This window comes from Triturus cristatus, chromosome 1_1 (genome assembly GCF_964204655.1).
Source record: "Triturus cristatus chromosome 1_1, aTriCri1.1, whole genome shotgun sequence".
Taxonomy (NCBI): Eukaryota; Metazoa; Chordata; class Amphibia; order Caudata; family Salamandridae; genus Triturus; species Triturus cristatus.
Window position 1 is genome coordinate 1,120,400,419 of NC_140579.1, and position 20,658 is coordinate 1,120,421,076.

A 20,658-nucleotide genomic window follows, 5' to 3' on the forward strand; every position below is an offset into this window, starting at 1 on the left:
GGAGAGAACCAGGTCAGCAGAGCTGCTTTAGAGCCTAAGAACCAGGCCAGCAGAGCTGCTCTAGAGACAGAGAACCAGGTCAGCAGAGCTGCTGTAGAGCCAGAGAAACCAGGTCAGCAGAGCTGCTTCAGAGGGAGAGAACCAGGTCAGCAGAGCTGCTCTAGAGCCAGAGAAACCAGGTCAGCAAAGCTGCTTTAGAGGGAGAGAACCAGGCCAGCAGAACTGCTTTAGAGCCAGAGAACCATGTCAGCAGAGCTGCTTTAGAATCAGGCTCTAGAGCAGCTCTGCTGACCTGGTTCTCTAAGAACCAGGCCAGCAGAGCTGCTCTAGAGCCTAAGAACCAGGTCAGCAGAGCTGCTCTAGAGACAGAGAACCAGGTCAGCAGAGCTGCTGTAGAGCCAGAGAAACCAGGTCAGCAGAGCTGCTTTAGTGGGAGAGAACCAGGTCAACAGAGCTGCTCTAGAGCCTAAGAACCAAGTCAGAACAGCTGCTCTAGAGCCAGAGAGCCAGGTCATGAGAGCTGCTTTAGAGCCAGAGAACCAGGTCAGCAGAGCTGCTTCAGAGCCAGAGTATCCGGTCAGCAGAGCTGCTCTAGAGGCAGAGAACCAGGTCAGCAGAGCTGCTCTAGAGGCAGAGAACCAGGTCAGCAGAGCTGCTTTAGAGGGAGAGAACCAGGTCAGCCGAGCTGCCCTAGAGCCAGAGAAACCAGGTCAACAGAGCTGCTTTAGAGGGAGGGAACCAGGTGAGCCGAGCTGCTGTAAAGCCAGAGAAACCAGGTCAGCAGAGCTGCTTTAGAGGGAGAGAACCAGGCCAGCAGAACTGCTTTAGAGCCAGAGAACCAGGTCAGCAGAGCTGCTTTAGAGGGAGAGGACCAGGTGAGCAGAGCTGCTCTAGAGCCTAAGAACCAGGTCAGCAGAGCTTCTCTAGAGACAGAGAACCAGGTGAGCAGAGCTGCTGTAGAGCCAGAGAAACCAGTTCAGTAGAGCTGCTTTAGAGGGAGAGAACCAGGTCAGCAGAGCTGCTCTAGAGCCTAAGAACCAGGTCAGAACAGCTGCTCTAGAGCCAGAGAACCAGGTCAGCAGAGCTGCTTTAGAGCCAGAGAACCAGGTCAGTAGAGATGCTTCAGAGCCAGAGTATCAGATCAGCAGAGCTGCTTTAGAGCCAGAGAACCAGGTCAGCAGAGCTGCTGTAGAGGCAGAGAACCAGGTCAGTAGAGCTGCTGTGGAGTCAGAGAAACCAGGTCAGCGGAGCTACTTTAGAGGGAGAGAACCAGGTCAGCACAGCTGCTCTAGAGCCAAAGAACCAGGTCAGCAGAGCTGCTTTAGAGCCAGAGAACCAGGTCAGCAGAGCTGCTTTAGAGGGAGAGAACCAGGTCAGCAGAGCTGCTTTAGAGGGTGAGAACCAGGCCAGCCGAGTTGCTCTAGAGCCTAAGATCCAGGTCAGCACAGCTCCTCTAGAGCCAGAGAACCAGGTCAGCAGAGCTGCTTTAGAACCAGAGAACCAGGTCAGCAGAGCTGCTCTAGAGGCAGAGAACCAGGTCAGCAAAGCTGCTGTAGAGTCAGAGAAACCAGGTCAGCTGATCTGCTTTAGAGGCAGAGAACCTGGTCAGCAGAGCTGCTCTAGAGCCAGAGGACCAGGTCAGCCGAGCTGCTGTAGAGCCAGAGAACCAGGTCAGCAGAGCTGCTCTAGAGCCAGAGAAACCAGGTCAGCAGAGCTGCTTTAGAGGGAGAGAAAAGGTCAGCCGAGATGCTGTAGAGCCAGAGAAACCAGGTCAGCAGAGCTGCTTTAGAGGGAGAGAACCAGGTCAGAGGAGCTGCTTTAGAGGGAGAGAACCAGGTGAGCAGAGCTGCTCTGGAGCCTAAGAACCAGGTCAGCAGAGCTTCTCTAGAGACAGAGAACCAGGTGAGCAGAGCTGCTGTAGAGCCAGAGAAACCAGTTCAGTAGAGCTGCTTTAGAGGGAGAGAACCAGGTCAGCAGAGCTGCTCTAGAGCCTAAGAACCAGGTCAGAACAGCTGCTCTAGAGCCAGAGAACCAGGTCAGCAGAGCTGCTTTAGAGCCAGAGAACCAGGTCAGTAGAGATGCTTCAGAGCCAGAGTATCAGATCAGCAGAGCTGCCTTAGAGCCAGAGAACCAGGTCAGCAGAGCTGCTGTAGAGCCAGAGAACCAGGTCAGTAGAGCTGCTGTGGAGTCAGAGAAACCAGGTCAGCGGAGCTACTTTAGAGGGAGAGAACCAGGTCAGCACAGCTGCTCTAGAGCCAAAGAACCAGGTCAGCAGAGCTGCTTTAGAGCCAGAGAACCAGGTCAGCAGAGCTGCTTTAGAGGGAGAGAACCAGGTCAGCAGAGCTGCTTTAGAGGGCGAGAACCAGGCCAGCCGAGTTGCTCTAGAGCCTAAGAACCAGGTCAGCACAGCTCCTCTAGAGCCAGAGAACCAGGTCAGCAGAGCTGCTTTAGAACCAGAGAACCAGGTCAGCAGAGCTGCTCTAGAGGCAGAGAACCAGGTCAGCAAAGCTGCTGTAGAGTCAGAGAAACCAGGTCAGCTGATCTGCTTTAGAGGCAGAGAACCTGGTCAGCAGAGCTGCTCTAGAGCCAGAGGACCAGGTCAGCCGAGCTGCTGTAGAGCCAGAGAACCAGGTCAGCAGAGCTGCTCTAGAGCCAGAGAAACCAGGTCAGCAGAGCTGCTTTAGAGGGAGAGAACAGGTCAGCCGAGATGCTGTAGAGCCAGAGAAACCAGGTCAGCAGAGCTGCTTTAGAGGGAGAGAACCAGGTCAGAGGAGCTGCTTTAGAGGGAGAGAACCAGGTGAGCAGAGCTGCTCTAGAGCCTAAGAACCAGGTCAGCAGAGCTGCTCTAGGGACAGAGAACCAGGTCAGCAGAGCTGCTGTAGAGCCAGAGAAACCAGGTCAGCAGAGCTGCTTTAGAGGGCGAGAACCAGGCCAGCAGAGCTGCTCTAGAGCCAGAGAAACCAGGTCAGCAGAGCTGCTTTAGAGGGAGAGAGCCAGGCCAGCAGAACTGCTTTAGAGCCAGAGAACCATGTCAGCAGAGCTGCTTTAGAGTCAGAGAACCAGGTCAGCAGAGCTGCTCTAGAGCCTAAGAACCAGGCCAGCAGAGCTGCTCTAGAGCCTAAGAACCAGGTCAGCAGAGCTGCTTTCGAGGGAGAGAACCAGGTCCACAACGCTGCTCTAGAGCCTAAGAACCAGGTCAGCACAGCTGCTCTAGAGCCAGAGAACCAGGTCAGCACAGCTGCTTTAGAGCCAGAGAACCAGGTTAGCAGAGCTGCTCTAGAGGCAGAGAACCAGGTCAGCAAAGCTACTGTAGAGTCAGAGAAACCAGGTCAGCTGATCTGCTTTAGAGGCAGAGAACCTGGTCAGTAGAGCTGCTCTAGAGCCAGAGGACCAGGTCAGCTGAGCTGCTGTAGAGCCAGAGAACCAGGTCAGCAGAGCTGCTCTAGAGCCAGAGAAACCAGGTCAGCAGAGCTGCTTTAGAGGGAGAGAACCAGGCCAGCCGAGATGCTGTAGAGCCAGAGAAACCAGGTCAGCAGAGCTGCTTTTGAGGGAGAGAACCAGGTCAGCAGAGCTGCTTTAGAGGGAGAGAACCAGGTCAGCAGAGCTGCTTTAGAGCCTAAGAACCAGGCCAGCAGAGCTGCTCTAGAGACAGAGAACCAGGTCAGCAGAGCTGCTGTAGAGCCAGAGAAACCAGGTCAGCAGAGCTGCTTCAGAGGGAGAGAACCAGGTCAGCAGAGCTGCTCTAGAGCCAGAGAAACCAGGTCAGCAAAGCTGCTTTAGAGGGAGAGAACCAGGCCAGCAGAACTGCTTTAGAGCCAGAGAACCATGTCAGCAGAGCTGCTTTAGAATCAGGCTCTAGAGCAGCTCTGCTGACCTGGTTCTCTAAGAACCAGGCCAGCAGAGCTGCTCTAGAGCCTAAGAACCAGGTCAGCAGAGCTGCTCTAGAGACAGAGAACCAGGTCAGCAGAGCTGCTGTAGAGCCAGAGAAACCAGGTCAGCAGAGCTGCTTTAGTGGGAGAGAACCAGGTCAACAGAGCTGCTCTAGAGCCTAAGAACCAAGTCAGAACAGCTGCTCTAGAGCCAGAGAGCCAGGTCATGAGAGCTGCTTTAGAGCCAGAGAACCAGGTCAGCAGAGCTGCTTCAGAGCCAGAGTATCCGGTCAGCAGAGCTGCTCTAGAGGCAGAGAACCAGGTCAGCAGAGCTGCTCTAGAGGCAGAGAACCAGGTCAGCACAGCTGCTTTAGAGGGAGAGAACCAGGTCAGCCGAGCTGCCCTAGAGCCAGAGAAACCAGGTCAACAGAGCTGCTTTAGAGGGAGAGAACCAGGTGAGCCGAGCTGCTGTAAAGCCAGAGAAACCAGGTCAGCAGAGCTGCTTTAGAGGGAGAGAACCAGGCCAGCAGAACTGCTTTAGAGCCAGAGAACCAGGTCAGCAGAGCTGCTTTAGAGGGAGAGGACCAGGTGAGCAGAGCTGCTCTAGAGCCTAAGAACCAGGTCAGCAGAGCTTCTCTAGAGACAGAGAACCAGGTGAGCAGAGCTGCTGTAGAGCCAGAGAAACCAGTTCAGTAGAGCTGCTTTAGAGGGAGAGAACCAGGTCAGCAGAGCTGCTCTAGAGCCTAAGAACCAGGTCAGAACAGCTGCTCTAGAGCCAGAGAACCAGGTCAGCAGAGCTGCTTTAGAGCCAGAGAACCAGGTCAGTAGAGATGCTTCAGAGCCAGAGTATCAGATCAGCAGAGCTGCTTTAGAGCCAGAGAACCAGGTCAGCAGAGCTGCTGTAGAGGCAGAGAACCAGGTCAGTAGAGCTGCTGTGGAGTCAGAGAAACCAGGTCAGCGGAGCTACTTTAGAGGGAGAGAACCAGGTCAGCACAGCTGCTCTAGAGCCAAAGAACCAGGTCAGCAGAGCTGCTTTAGAGCCAGAGAACCAGGTCAGCAGAGCTGCTTTAGAGGGAGAGAACCAGGTCAGCAGAGCTGCTTTAGAGGGCGAGAACCAGGCCAGCCGAGTTGCTCTAGAGCCTAAGAACCAGGTCAGCACAGCTCCTCTAGAGCCAGAGAACCAGGTCAGCAGAGCTGCTTTAGAACCAGAGAACCAGGTCAGCAGAGCTGCTCTAGAGGCAGAGAACCAGGTCAGCAAAGCTGCTGTAGAGTCAGAGAAACCAGGTCAGCTGATCTGCTTTAGAGGCAGAGAACCTGGTCAGCAGAGCTGCTCTAGAGCCAGAGGACCAGGTCAGCCGAGCTGCTGTAGAGCCAGAGAACCAGGTCAGCAGAGCTGCTCTAGAGCCAGAGAAACCAGGTCAGCAGAGCTGCTTTAGAGGGAGAGAAAAGGTCAGCCGAGATGCTGTAGAGCCAGAGAAACCAGGTCAGCAGAGCTGCTTTAGAGGGAGAGAACCAGGTCAGAGGAGCTGCTTTAGAGGGAGAGAACCAGGTGAGCAGAGCTGCTCTGGAGCCTAAGAACCAGGTCAGCAGAGCTTCTCTAGAGACAGAGAACCAGGTGAGCAGAGCTGCTGTAGAGCCAGAGAAACCAGTTCAGTAGAGCTGCTTTAGAGGGAGAGAACCAGGTCAGCAGAGCTGCTCTAGAGCCTAAGAACCAGGTCAGAACAGCTGCTCTAGAGCCAGAGAACCAGGTCAGCAGAGCTGCTTTAGAGCCAGAGAACCAGGTCAGTAGAGATGCTTCAGAGCCAGAGTATCAGATCAGCAGAGCTGCCTTAGAGCCAGAGAACCAGGTCAGCAGAGCTGCTGTAGAGCCAGAGAACCAGGTCAGTAGAGCTGCTGTGGAGTCAGAGAAACCAGGTCAGCGGAGCTACTTTAGAGGGAGAGAACCAGGTCAGCACAGCTGCTCTAGAGCCAAAGAACCAGGTCAGCAGAGCTGCTTTAGAGCCAGAGAACCAGGTCAGCAGAGCTGCTTTAGAGGGAGAGAACCAGGTCAGCAGAGCTGCTTTAGAGGGCGAGAACCAGGCCAGCCGAGTTGCTCTAGAGCCTAAGAACCAGGTCAGCACAGCTCCTCTAGAGCCAGAGAACCAGGTCAGCAGAGCTGCTTTAGAACCAGAGAACCAGGTCAGCAGAGCTGCTCTAGAGGCAGAGAACCAGGTCAGCAAAGCTGCTGTAGAGTCAGAGAAACCAGGTCAGCTGATCTGCTTTAGAGGCAGAGAACCTGGTCAGCAGAGCTGCTCTAGAGCCAGAGGACCAGGTCAGCCGAGCTGCTGTAGAGCCAGAGAACCAGGTCAGCAGAGCTGCTCTAGAGCCAGAGAAACCAGGTCAGCAGAGCTGCTTTAGAGGGAGAGAACAGGTCAGCCGAGATGCTGTAGAGCCAGAGAAACCAGGTCAGCAGAGCTGCTTTAGAGGGAGAGAACCAGGTCAGAGGAGCTGCTTTAGAGGGAGAGAACCAGGTGAGCAGAGCTGCTCTAGAGCCTAAGAACCAGGTCAGCAGAGCTGCTCTAGGGACAGAGAACCAGGTCAGCAGAGCTGCTGTAGAGCCAGAGAAACCAGGTCAGCAGAGCTGCTTTAGAGGGCGAGAACCAGGCCAGCAGAGCTGCTCTAGAGCCAGAGAAACCAGGTCAGCAGAGCTGCTTTAGAGGGAGAGAGCCAGGCCAGCAGAACTGCTTTAGAGCCAGAGAACCATGTCAGCAGAGCTGCTTTAGAGTCAGAGAACCAGGTCAGCAGAGCTGCTCTAGAGCCTAAGAACCAGGCCAGCAGAGCTGCTCTAGAGCCTAAGAACCAGGTCAGCAGAGCTGCTTTCGAGGGAGAGAACCAGGTCCACAACGCTGCTCTAGAGCCTAAGAACCAGGTCAGCACAGCTGCTCTAGAGCCAGAGAACCAGGTCAGCACAGCTGCTTTAGAGCCAGAGAACCAGGTTAGCAGAGCTGCTCTAGAGGCAGAGAACCAGGTCAGCAAAGCTACTGTAGAGTCAGAGAAACCAGGTCAGCTGATCTGCTTTAGAGGCAGAGAACCTGGTCAGTAGAGCTGCTCTAGAGCCAGAGGACCAGGTCAGCCGAGCTGCTGTAGAGCCAGAGAACCAGGTCAGCAGAGCTGCTCTAGAGCCAGAGAAACCAAGTCAGCAGAGCTGCTTTAGAGGGAGAGAACCAGGTCAGCCGAGATGCTGTAGAGCCAGAGAAACCAGGTCAGCAGAGCTGCTTTAGAGGGAGAGAACCAGGTCAGCAGAGCTGCTTTAGAGGGAGAGAACCAGGTCAGCAGACCTGCTCTAGAGCCTAAGAACCAGGTCAGCAGAGCTGCTCTAGAGACAGAGATCCAGGTCAGCAGAGCTGCTGTAGAGCCGGAGAAATCAGGTCAGCAGAGCTGCTTCAGAGGGAGAGAACCAGGTCAGCAGAGCTGCTCTAGAGCCAGAGAAACCAGGTAAGCAAAGCTGCTTTAGAGGGAGAGAACCAGGCCAGCAGAACTGCTTTGGAGCCAGAGAACCATGTCAGCAGAGCTGCTTTAGAGTCAGGCTCTAGAGCAGCTCTGCTGACCTGGTTCTCTAAGAACCAGGCCAGCAGAGCTGCTCTAGAGCCTAAGAACCAGGTCAGCAGAGCTGCTTTAGTGGGAGAGAACCAGGTCAACAGAGCTGCTCTAGAGCCTAAGAACCAGGTCAGAACAGCTGCTCTAGAGCCAGAGAACCAGGTCATGAGAGCTGCTCTAGAGCGAGAGAAACCAGGTCAGCAGAGCTGCTTTAGAGGGAGAGAACAGGTCAGCCGAGATGCTGTAGAGCCAGAGAAACCAGGTCAGCAGAGCTGCTTTAGAGGGAGAGAACCAGGTCAGAGGAGCTGCTTTAGAGGGAGAGAACCAGGTGAGCAGAGCTGCTCTAGAGCCTAAGAACCAGGTCAGCAGAGCTGCTCTAGGGACAGAGAACCAGGTCAGCAGAGCTGCTGTAGAGCCAGAGAAACCAGGTCAGCAGAGCTGCTTTAGAGGGCGACAACCAGGCCAGCAGAGCTGCTCTAGAGCCAGAGAAACCAGGTCAGCAGAGCTGCTTTAGAGGGAGAGAGCCAGGCCAGCAGAACTGCTTTAGAGCCAGAGAACCATGTCAGCAGAGCTGCTTTAGAGTCAGAGAACCAGGTCAGCAGAGCTGCTCTAGAGCCTAAGAACCAGGCCAGCAGAGCTGCTCTAGAGCCTAAGAACCAGGTCAGCAGAGCTGCTTTCGAGGGAGAGAACCAGGTCCACAACGCTGCTCTAGAGCCTAAGAACCAGGTCAGCACAGCTGCTCTAGAGCCAGAGAACCAGGTCAGCACAGCTGCTTTAGAGCCAGAGAACCAGGTTAGCAGAGCTGCTCTAGAGGCAGAGAACCAGGTCAGCAAAGCTACTGTAGAGTCAGAGAAACCAGGTCAGCTGATCTGCTTTAGAGGCAGAGAACCTGGTCAGTAGAGCTGCTCTAGAGCCAGAGGACCAGGTCAGCCGAGCTGCTGTAGAGCCAGAGAACCAGGTCAGCAGAGCTGCTCTAGAGCCAGAGAAACCAAGTCAGCAGAGCTGCTTTAGAGGGAGAGAACCAGGTCAGCCGAGATGCTGTAGAGCCAGAGAAACCAGGTCAGCAGAGCTGCTTTAGAGGGAGAGAACCAGGTCAGCAGAGCTGCTTTAGAGGGAGAGAACCAGGTCAGCAGACCTGCTCTAGAGCCTAAGAACCAGGTCAGCAGAGCTGCTCTAGAGACAGAGATCCAGGTCAGCAGAGCTGCTGTAGAGCCGGAGAAATCAGGTCAGCAGAGCTGCTTCAGAGGGAGAGAACCAGGTCAGCAGAGCTGCTCTAGAGCCAGAGAAACCAGGTAAGCAAAGCTGCTTTAGAGGGAGAGAACCAGGCCAGCAGAACTGCTTTGGAGCCAGAGAACCATGTCAGCAGAGCTGCTTTAGAGTCAGGCTCTAGAGCAGCTCTGCTGACCTGGTTCTCTAAGAACCAGGCCAGCAGAGCTGCTCTAGAGCCTAAGAACCAGGTCAGCAGAGCTGCTTTAGTGGGAGAGAACCAGGTCAACAGAGCTGCTCTAGAGCCTAAGAACCAGGTCAGAACAGCTGCTCTAGAGCCAGAGAACCAGGTCATGAGAGCTGCTTTAGAGCCAGAGAACCAGGTCAGCAGAGCTGCTTCAGAGCCAGAGTATCCGGTCAGTAGAGCTGCTCTAGAGGCAGAGAACCAGGTCAGCAGAGCTGCTCTAGAGGCAGAGAACCAGGTCAGCAGAGCTGCTTTAGAGGGAGAGAACCAGGTCAGCCGAGCTGCCCTAGAGCCAGAGAAACCAGGTCAACAGAGCTGCTTTAGAGGGAGAGAACCAGGAGAGCCAAGCTGCTGTAGAGCTAGAGAAACCAGGTCAGCAGAGCTGCTTTAGAGGGAGAGAACCAGGCCAGCAGAACTGCTTTAGAGCCAGAGAACCAGGTCAGCAGAGCTGCTTTAGAGGGAGAGAACCAGGTGAGCAGAGCTGCTCTAGAGCCTAAGAACCTGGTCAGCAGAGGTTCTCTAGAGACAGAGAACCAGGTGAGCAGAGCTGCTGTAGAGCCAGGGAAACCAGTTCAGTAGAGCTGCTTTAGAGGGAGAGAAGCAGGTCAGCAGAGCTGCTCTAGAGCCTAAGAACCAGGTCAGAACAGCTGCTCTAGAGCCAGAGAACCAGGTCAGCAGAGCTGCTTTAGAGCCAGAGAACCAGGTCAGTAGAGATGCTTCAGAGCCAGAGTATCAGATCAGCAGAGCTGCTTTAGAGCCAGAGAACCAGGTCAGCAGAGCTGCTGTAGAGGCAGAGAACCAGGTCAGTAGAGCTGCTGTGGAGTCAGAGAAACCAGGTCAGCAGAGCTGCTTTAGAGGGAGAGAACCAGGTCAGCACAGCTGCTCTAGAGCCAAAGAACCAGGTCAGCAGAGCTGCTGTAGAGCCAGAGAACCAGGTCAGCAGAGCTGCTTTAGAGCCAGAGAACCAGGTCAGTAGCGATGCTTCAGAGCCAGAGTATCAGATCAGCAGAGCTGCCTTAGAGCCAGAGAACCAGGTCAGCAGAGCTGCTGTAGAGGCAGAGAACCAGGTCAGTAGAGCTGCTGTGGAGTCAGAGAAACCAGGTCAGCGGAGCTACTTTAGAGGGAGAGAACCAGGTCAGCACAGCTGCTCTAGAGCCAAAGAACCAGGTCAGCAGAGCTGCTTTAGAGCCAGAGAACCAGGTCAGCAGAGCTGCTTTAGAGGGAGAGAACCAGGTCAGCAGAGCTGCTTTAGAGGGCGAGAACCAGGCCAGCCGAGTTGCTCTAGAGCCTAAGAACCAGGTCAGCACAGCTCCTCTAGAGCCAGAGAACCAGGTCAGCAAAGCTGCTTTAGAACCAGAGAACCAGGTCAGCAGAGCTGCTCTAGAGGCAGAGAACCAGGTCAGCAAAGCTGCTGTAGAGTCAGAGAAACCAGGTCAGCTGATCTGCTTTAGAGGCAGAGAACCTGGTCAGCAGAGCTGCTCTAGAGCCAGAGGACCAGGTCAGCCGAGCTGCTGTAGAGCCAGAGAACCAGGTCAGCAGAGCTGCTCTAGAGCCAGAGAAACCAGGTCAGCAGAGCTGCTTTAGAGGGAGAGAACAGGTCAGCCGAGATGCTGTAGAGCCAGAGAAACCAGGTCAGCAGAGCTGCTTTAGAGGGAGAGAACCAGGTCAGAGGAGCTGCTTTAGAGGGAGAGAACCAGGTGAGCAGAGCTGCTCTAGAGCCTAAGAACCAGGTCAGCAGAGCTGCTCTAGGGACAGAGAACCAGGTCAGCAGAGCTGCTGTAGAGCCAGAGAAACCAGGTCAGCAGAGCTGCTTTAGAGGGCGAGAACCAGGCCAGCAGAGCTGCTCTAGAGCCAGAGAAACCAGGTCAGCAGAGCTGCTTTAGAGGGAGAGAGCCAGGCCAGCAGAACTGCTTTAGAGCCAGAGAACCATGTCAGCAGAGCTGCTTTAGAGTCAGAGAACCAGGTCAGCAGAGCTGCTCTAGAGCCTAAGAACCAGGCCAGCAGAGCTGCTCTAGAGCCTAAGAACCAGGTCAGCAGAGCTGCTTTCGAGGGAGAGAACCAGGTCCACAACGCTGCTCTAGAGCCTAAGAACCAGGTCAGCACAGCTGCTCTAGAGCCAGAGAACCAGGTCAGCACAGCTGCTTTAGAGCCAGAGAACCAGGTTAGCAGAGCTGCTCTAGAGGCAGAGAACCAGGTCAGCAAAGCTACTGTAGAGTCAGAGAAACCAGGTCAGCTGATCTGCTTTAGAGGCAGAGAACCTGGTCAGTAGAGCTGCTCTAGAGCCAGAGGACCAGGTCAGCCGAGCTGCTGTAGAGCCAGAGAACCAGGTCAGCAGAGCTGCTCTAGAGCCAGAGAAACCAAGTCAGCAGAGCTGCTTTAGAGGGAGAGAACCAGGTCAGCCGAGATGCTGTAGAGCCAGAGAAACCACGTCAGCAGAGCTGCTTTAGAGGGAGAGAACCAGGTCAGCAGAGCTGCTTTAGAGGGAGAGAACCAGGTCAGCAGAGCTGCTCTAGAGCCTAAGAACCAGGTCAGCAGAGCTGCTCTAGAGACAGAGAACCAGGTCAGCAGAGCTGCTGTAGAGCCGGAGAAATCAGGTCAGCAGAGCTGCTTCAGAGGGAGAGAACCAGGTCAGCAGAGCTGCTCTAGAGCCAGAGAAACCAGGTAAGCAAAGCTGCTTTAGAGGGAGAGAACCAGGCCAGCAGAACTGCTTTGGAGCCAGAGAACCATGTCAGCAGAGCTGCTTTAGAGTCAGGCTCTAGAGCAGCTCTGCTGACCTGGTTCTCTAAGAACCAGGCCAGCAGAGCTGCTCTAGAGCCTAAGAACCAGGTCAGCAGAGCTGCTCTAGAGACAGAGAACCAGGTCAGCAGAGCTGCTGTAGAGCCAGAGAAACCAGGTCAGCAGAGCTGCTTTAGTGGGAGAGAACCAGGTCAACAGAGCTGCTCTAGAGCCTAAGAACCAGGTCAGAACAGCTGCTCTAGAGCCAGAGAACCAGGTCATGAGAGCTGCTTTAGAGCAAGAGAACCAGGTCAGCACAGCTGCTTCAGAGCCAGAGTATCCGGTCAGTAGAGCTGCTCTAGAGGCAGAGAACCAGGTCAGCAGAGCTGCTCTAGAGGCAGAGAACCAGGTCAGCAGAGCTGCTTTAGAGGGAGAGAACCAGGTCAGCCGAGCTGCCCTAGAGCCAGAGAAACCAGGTCAACAGAGCTGCTTTAGAGGGAGAGAACCAGGAGAGCCGAGCTGCTGTAGAGCCAGAGAAACCAGGTCAGCAGAGCGGCTTTAGAGGGAGAGAACCAGGCCAGCAGAACTGCTTTAGAGCCAGAGAACCAGGTCAGCAGAGCTGCTTTAGAGGGAGAGAACCAGGTGAGCAGAGCTGCTCTAGAGCCTAAGAACCTGATCAGCAGAGGTTCTCTAGAGACAGAGAACCAGGTGAGCAGAGCTGCTGTAGAGCCAGAGAAACCAGTTCAGTAGAGCTGCTTTAGAGGGAGAGAAGCAGGTCAGCAGAGCTGCTCTAGAGCCTAAGAACCAGGTCAGAACAGCTGCTCTAGAGCCAGAGAACCAGGTCAGCAGAGCTGCTTTAGAGCCAGAGAACCAGGTCAGTAGAGATGCTTCAGAGCCAGAGTATCAGATCAGCAGAGCTGCTTTAGAGCCAGAGAACCAGGTCAGCAGAGCTGCTGTAGAGGCAGAGAACCAGGTCAGTAGAGCTGCTGTGGAGTCAGAGAAACCAGGTCAGCAGAGCTGCTTTAGAGGGAGAGAACCAGGTCAGCACAGCTGCTCTAGAGCCAAAGAACCAGGTCAGCAGAGCTGCTGTAGAGCCAGAGAAACCAGGTCAGCAGAGCTGCTTTAGAGGGAGAGAACCAGGTCAGCAGAGCTGCTTTAGAGCCAGAGAACCAGGTCAGCAGAGCTGTTTTAGAGGGAGAGAACCAGGTCAGCAGAGCTGCTTTAGAGCCAGAGAACCAGGTCAGCCGAGCTGCTCTAGAGCCTAAGAACCAGGTCAGCACAGCTCCTCTAGAGCCAGAGAACCAGGTCAGCAGAGCTGCTTTAGAACCAGAGAACCAGGTCAGCAGAGCTGCTCTAGAGGCAGAGAACCAGGTCAGCAAAGCTGCTGTAGAGTCAGAGAAACCAGGTCAGCTGATCTGCTTTAGAGGCAGAGAACCTGGTCAGCAGAGCTGCTCTAGAGCCAGAGGACCAGGTCAGCCGAGCTGCTGTAGAGCCAGAGAACCTGGTCAGCAGAGCTGCTTTAGAGGGAGAGAACAGGTCAGCCGAGATGCTGTAGAGCCAGAGAAACCAGGTCAGCAGAGCTGCTTTAGAGGGCGAGAACCAGGCCAGCAGAGCTGCTCTAGAGCCAGAGAAACCAGGTCAGCAGATCTGCTTTAGAGGGAGAGAGCCAGGCCAGCAGAACTGCTTTAGAGCCAGAGAACCATGTCAGCAGAGCTGCTTTAGAGTCAGAGAACCAGGTCAGCAGAGCTGCTCTACAGCCTAAGAACCAGGCCAGCAGAGCTGCTCTAGAGCCTAAGAACCAGGTCAGCACAGCTGCTTTCGAGGGAGAGAACCAGGTCCACAACGCTGCTCTAGAGCCTAAGAACCAGGTCAGCACAGCTGCTCCAGAGCCAGAGAACCAGGTCAGCACAGCTGCTTTAGAGCCAGAGAACCAGGTCAGCAGAGCTGCTCTAGAGGCAGAGAACCAGGTCAGCAAAGCTGCTGTAGAGTCAGAGAAACCAGGTCAGCTGATCTGCTTTAGAGGCAGAGAACCTGGTCAGTAGAGCTGCTCTAGAGCCAGAGGACCAGGTCAGCCGAGCTGCTGTAGAGCCAGAGAACCAGGTCAGCAGAGCTGCTCTAGAGCCAGAGAAACCAGGTCAGCAGAGCTGCTTTAGAGGGAGAGAACCAGGTCAGCCGAGATGCTGTAGAGCCAGAGAAACCAGGTCAGCAGAGCTGCTTTAGAGGGAGAGAACCAGGTCAGCAGAGCTGCTTTAGAGGGAGAGAACCAGGTCAGCAGAGCTGCTCTAGAGCCTAAGAACCAGGTCAGCAGAGCTGCTCTAGAGACAGAGAACCAGGTCAGCAGAGCTGCTGTAGAGCCAGAGAAACCAGGTCAGCAGAGCTGCTTCAGAGGGAGAGAACCAGGTCAGCAGAGCTGCTCTAGAGCCAGAGAAACCAGGTCAGCAAAGCTGCTTTAGAGGGAGAGAACCAGGCCAGCAGAACTGCTTTAGAGCCAGAGAACCATGTCAGCAGAGCTGCTTTAGAGTCAGACTCTAGAGCAGCTCTGCTGACCTGGTTCTCTAAGAACCAGGCCAGCAGAGCTGCTCTAGAGCCAGAGAAACCAGGTCAGCAGAGCTGCTTTAGTGGGAGAGAACCAGGTCAACAGAGCTGCTCTAGAGCCTAAGAACCAGGTCAGAACAGCTGCTCTAGAGCCAGAGAACCAGGTCATGAGAGCTGCTTTAGAGCCAGAGAACCAGGTCAGCAGAGCTGCTTCAGAGCCAGAGTATCCGGTCAGCAGAGCTGCTCTAGAGGCAGAGAACCAGGTCAGCAGAGCCGCTCTAGAGGCAGAGAACCAGGTCAGCAGAGCTGCTTTAGAGGGAGAGAACCAGGTCAGCCGAGCTGCCCTAGAGCCAGAAAAACAAGGTCAACAGAGCTGCTTTAGAGGGAGAGAACCAGGTGAGCCGAGCTGCTGTAGAGCCAGAGAAACCAGGTCAGCAGAGCTGCTTTAGAGGGAGAGAACCAGGCCAGCAGAACTGATTTAGAGCCAGAGAACCAGGTCAGCAGAGCTGCTTTAGACGGAGAGAACCAGGTGAGCAGAGCTGCTCTAGAGCCTAAGAACCAGGTCAGCAGAGGTTCTCTAGAGACAGAGAACCAGGTGAGCAGAGCTGCTGTAGAGCCAGAGAAACCAGTTCAGTAGAGCTGCTTTAGAGGGAGAGAAGCAGGTCAGCAGAGCTGCTCTAGAGCCTAAGAACCAGGTCAGAACAGCTGCTCTAGAGCCAGAGAACCAGGTCAGCAGAGCTGCTTTAGAGCCAGAGAACCAGGTCAGTAGAGATGCTTCAGAGCCAGAGTATCAGATCAGCAGCGCTGCTTTAGAGCCAGAGAACCAGGTCAGCAGAGCTGCTGTAGAGGCAGAGAACCAGGTCAGTAGAGCTGCTGTGGAGTCAGAGAAACCAGGTCAGCAGAGCTGCTTTAGAGGGAGAGAACCAGGTCAGCAAAGCTGCTCTAGAGCCAAAGAACCAGGTCAGCAGAGCTGCTGTAGAGCCAGAGAAACCAGGTCAGCAGAGCTGCTTTAGAGGGAGAGAACCAGGTCAGCAGAGCTGCTTTAGAGCCAGAGAACCAGGTCAGCAGAGCTGCTTTAGAGGGAGAGAACCAGGTCAGCAGAGCTGCTTTAGAGCCAGAGAACCAGGTCAGCCGAGCTGCTCTAGAGCCTAAGAACCAGGTCAGCACAGCTCCTCTAGAGCCAGAGAACCAGGTCAGCAGAGCTGCTTCAGAGCCAGAGTATCCGGTCAGTAGAGCTGCTCTAGAGGCAGAGAACCAGGTCAGCAGAGCTGCTTTAGAGGGAGAGAACCAGGTCAGCCGAGCTGCCCTAGAGCCAGAGAAACCAGGTCAACAGAGCTGCTTTAGAGGGAGAGAACCAGGTGAGCCGAGCTGCTGTAGAGCCAGAGAAACCAGGTCAGCAGAGCTGCTTTAGAGGGAGAGAACCAGGCCAGCAGAACTGCTTTAGAGCCAGAGAACCAGGTCAGCAGAGCTGCTTTAGAGGGAGAGAACCAGGTGAGCAGAGCTGCTCTAGAGCCTAAGAACCAGGTCAGCAGAGGTTCTCTAGAGACAGAGAACCAGGTGAGCAGAGCTGCTGTAGAGCCAGAGAAACCAGTTCAGTAGAGCTGCTTTAGAGGGAGAGAAGCAGGTCAGCAGAGCTGCTCTAGAGCCTAAGAACCAGGTCAGAACAGCTGCTCTAGAGCCAGAGAACCAGGTCAGCAGAGCTGCTTTAGAGCCAGAGAACCAGGTCAGTAGAGATGCTTCAGAGCCAGAGTATCAGATCAGCAGAGCTGCTTTAGAGCCAGAGAACCAGGTCAGCAGAGCTGCTGTAGAGGCAGAGAACCAGGTCAGTAGAGCTGCTGTGGAGTCAGAGAAACCAGGTCAGCAGAGCTGCTTTAGAGGGAGAGAACCAGGTCAGCACAGCTGCTCTAGAGCCAAAGAACCAGGTCAGCAGAGCTGCTGTAGAGCCAGAGAAACCAGGTCAGCAGAGCTGCTTTAGAGGGAGAGAACCAGGTCAGCAGAGCTGCTTTAGAGCCAGAGAACCAGGTCAGCAGAGCTGCTTGAGAGGGAGAGAACCAGGTCAGCAGAGCTGCTTTAGAGCCAGAGAACCAGGTCAGCCGAGCTGCTCTAGAGCCTAAGAACCAGGTCAGCACAGCTCCTCTAGAGCCAAAGAACCAGGTCAGCAGAGCTGCTTTAGAACCAGAGAACCAGGTCAGCAGAGCTGCTCTAGAGGCAGAGAACCAGGTCAGCAAAGCTGCTGTAGAGTCAGAGAAACCAGGTCAGCTGATCTGCTTTAGAGGCAGAGAACCTGGTCAGCAGAGCTGCTCTAGAGCCAGAGGACCAGGTCAGCCGAGCTGCTGTAGAGCCAGAGAACCTGGTCAGCAGAGCTGCTTTAGAGGGAGAGAACAGGTCAGCCGAGATGCTGTAGAGCCAGAGAAACCAGGTCAGCAGAGCTGCTTTAGAGGGCGAGAACCAGGCCAGCAGAGCTGCTCTAGAGCCAGAGAAACCAGGTCAGCAGAGCTGCTTTAGAGGGAGAGAGCCAGGCCAGCAGAACTGCTTTAGAGCCAGAGAACCATGTCAGCAGAGCTGCTTTAGAGTCAGAGAACCAGGTCAGCAGAGCTGCTCTACAGCCTAAGAACCAGGCCAGCAGAGCTGCTCTAGAGCCTAAGAACCAGGTCAGCAGAGCTGCTTTCGAGGGAGAGAACCAGGTCCACAACGCTGCTCTAGAGCCTAAGAACCAGGTCAGCACAGCTGCTCCAGAGCCAGAGAACCAGGTCAGCACAGCTGCTTTAGAGCCAGAGAACCAGGTCAGCAGAGCTGCTCTAGAGGCAGAGAACCAGGTCAGCAAAGCTGCTGTAGAGTCAGAGAAACCAGGTCAGCTGATCTGCTTTAGAGGCAGAGAACCTGGTCAGTAGAGCTGCTCTAGAGCCAGAGGACCAGGTCAGCCGAGCTGCTGTAGAGCCAGAGAACCAGGTCAGCAGAGCTGCTCTAGAGCCAGAGAAACCAGGTCAGCAGAGCTGCTTTAGAGGGAGAGAACCAGGTCAGCCGAGATGCTGTAGAGCCAGAGAAACCAGGTCAGCAGAGCTGCTTTAGAGGGAGAGAACCAGGTCAGCAGAGCTGCTTTAGAGGGAGAGAACCAGGTCAGCAGAGCTGCTCTAGAGCCAGAGAAACCAGGTCAGCACAGCTGCTTTAGAGCCAGAGAACCAGGTCAGCAGAGCTGCTCTAGAGGCAGAGAACCAGGTCAGCAAAGCTGCTGTAGAGTCAGAGAAACCAGGTCAGCAGAGCTGCTTCAGAGGGAGAGAACCAGGTCAGCAGAGCTGCTCTAGAGCCAGAGAAACCAGGTCAGCAAAGCTGCTTTAGAGGGAGAGAACCAGGCCAGCAGAACTGCTTTAGAGCCAGAGAACCATGTCAGCAGAGCTGCTTTAGAGTCAGGCTCTAGAGCAGCTCTGCTGACCTGGTTCTCTAAGAACCAGGCCAGCAGAGCTGCTCTAGAGCCAGAGAAACCAGGTCAGCAGAGCTGCTTTAGTGGGAGAGAACCAGGTCAACAGAGCTGCTCTAGAGCCTAAGAACCAGGTCAGAACAGCTGCTCTAGAGCCAGAGAACCAGGTCATGAGAGCTGCTTTAGAGCCAGAGAACCAGGTCAGCAAAGCTGCTTCAGAGCCAGAGTATCCGGTCAGCAGAGCTGCTCTAGAGGCAGAGAACCAGGTCAGCAGAGCCGCTCTAGAGGCAGAGAATCAGGTCAGCAGAGCTGCTTTAGAGGGAGAGAACCAGGTCAGCCGAGCTGCCCTAGAGCCAGAGAAACAAGGTCAACAGAGCTGCTTTAGAGGGAGAGAACCAGGTGAGCCGAGCTACTGTAGAGCCAGAGAAACCAGGTCAGCAGAGCTGCTTTAGAGGGAGAGAACCAGGCCAGCAGAACTGATTTAGAGCCAGAGAACCAGGTCAGCAGAGCTGCTTTAGACGGAGAGAACCAGGTGAGCAGAGCTGCTCTAGAGCCTAAGAACCAGGTCAGCAGAGGTTCTCTAGAGACAGAGAACCAGGTGAGCAGAGCTGCTGTAGAGCCAGAGAAACCAGTTCAGTAGAGCTGCTTTAGAGGGAGAGAAGCAGGTCAGCAGAGCTGCTCTAGAGCCTAAGAACCAGGTCAGAACAGCTGCTCTAGAGCCAGAGAACCAGGTCAGCAGAGCTGCTTTAGAGCCAGAGAACCAGGTCAGTAGAGATGCTTCAGAGCCAGAGTATCAGATCAGCAGCGCTGCTTTAGAGCCAGAGAACCAGGTCAGCAGAGCTGCTGTAGAGGCAGAGAACCAGGTCAGTAGAGCTGCTGTGGAGTCAGAGAAACCAGGTCAGCAGAGCTGCTTTAGAGGGAGAGAACCAGGTCAGCAAAGCTGCTCTAGAGCCAAAGAACCAGGTCAGCAGAGCTGCTGTAGAGCCAGAGAAACCAGGTCAGCAGAGCTGCTTTAGAGGGAGAGAACCAGGTCAGCAGAGCTGCTTTAGAGCCAGAGAACCAGGTCAGCAGAGCTGCTTTAGAGGGAGAGAACCAGGTCAGCAGAGCTGCTTTAGAGCCAGAGAACCAGGTCAGCCGAGCTGCTCTAGAGCCTAAGAACCAGGTCAGCACAGCTCCTCTAGAGCCAGAGAACCAGGTCAGCAGAGCTGCTTTAGAACCAGAGAACCAGGTCAGCAGAGCTGCTCTAGAGGCAGAGAACCAGGTCAGCAAAGCTGCTGTAGAGTCAGAGAAACCAGGTCAGCTGATCTGCTTTAGAGGCAGAGAACCTGGTCAGCAGAGCTGCTCTAGAGCCAGAGGACCAGGTCAGCCGAGCTGCTGTAGAGCCAGAGAACCAGGTCAGCAGAGCTGCTCTAGAGCCAGAGAAACTAGGTCAGCAGAGCTGCTTTAGAGGGAGAGAACCAGGTCAGCCGAGATGCTGTAGAGCCAGAGAAACCAGGTCAGCAGAGCTGCTTTAGAGGGAGAGAACCAGGTCAGAGGAGCTGCTTTAGAGGGAGAGAACCAGGTGAGCAGAGCTGCTCTAGAGCCTAAGAACCAGGTCAGCAGAGCTGCTCTAGAGACAGAGAACCAGGTCAGCAGAGCTGCTTTAGAGGGAGAGAACAGGTCAGCCGAGATGCTGTAGAGCCAGAGAAACCAGGTCAGCAGAGCTGCTTTAGAGGGCGAGAACCAGGCCAGCAGAGCTGCTCTAGAGCCAGAGAAACCAGGTCAGCAGAGCTGCTTTAGAGGGAGAGAGCCAGGCCAGCAGAACTGCTTTAGAGCCAGAGAACCATGTCAGCAGAGCTGCTTTAGAGTCAGAGAACCAGGTCAGCAGAGCTGCTCTACAGCCTAAGAACCAGGCCAGCAGAGCTGCTCTAGAGCCTAAGAACCAGGTCAGCAGAGCTGCTTTCGAGGGAGAGAACCAGGTCCACAACGCTGCTCTAGAGCCTAAGAACCAGGTCAGCACAGCTGCTCCAGAGCCAGAGAACCAGGTCAGCACAGCTGCTTTAGAGCCAGAGAACCAGGTCAGCAGAGCTGCTCTAGAGGCAGAGAACCAGGTCAGCAAAGCTGCTGTAGAGTCAGAGAAACCAGGTCAGCTGATCTGCTTTAGAGGCAGAGAACCTGGTCAGTAGAGCTGCTCTAGAGCCAGAGGACCAGGTCAGCCGAGCTGCTGTAGAGCCAGAGAACCAGGTCAGCAGAGCTGCTCTAGAGCCAGAGAAACCAGGTCAGCAGAGCTGCTTTAGAGGGAGAGAACCAGGTCAGCCGAGATGCTGTAGAGCCAGAGAAACCAGGTCAGCAGAGCTGCTTTAGAGGGAGAGAACCAGGTCAGCAGAGCTGCTTTAGAGGGAGAGAACCAGGTCAGCAGAGCTGCTCTAGAGCCAGAGAAACCAGGTCAGCACAGCTGCTTTAGAGCCAGAGAACCAGGTCAGCAGAGCTGCTCTAGAGGCAGAGAACCAGGTCAGCAAAGCTGCTGTAGAGTCAGAGAAACCAGGTCAGCAGAGCTGCTTCAGAGGGAGAGAACCAGGTCAGCAGAGCTGCTCTAGAGCCAGAGAAACCAGGTCAGCAAAGCTGCTTTAGAGGGAGAGAACCAGGCCAGCAGAACTGCTTTAGAGCCAGAGAACCATGTCAGCAGAGCTGCTTTAGAGTCAGGCTCTAGAGCAGCTCTGCTGACCTGGTTCTCTAAGAACCAGGCCAGCAGAGCTGCTCTAGAGCCAGAGAAACCAGGTCAGCAGAGCTGCTTTAGTGGGAGAGAACCAGGTCAACAGAGCTGCTCTAGAGCCTAAGAACCAGGTCAGAACAGCTGCTCTAGAGCCAGAGAACCAGGTCATGAGAGCTGCTTTAGAGCCAGAGAACCAGGTCAGCAAAGCTGCTTCAGAGCCAGAGTATCCGGTCAGCAGAGCTGCTCTAGAGGCAGAGAACCAGGTCAGCAGAGCCGCTCTAGAGGCAGAGAATCAGGTCAGCAGAGCTGCTTTAGAGGGAGAGAACCAGGTCAGCCGAGCTGCCCTAGAGCCAGAGAAACAAGGTCAACAGAGCTGCTTTAGAGGGAGAGAACCAGGTGAGCCGAG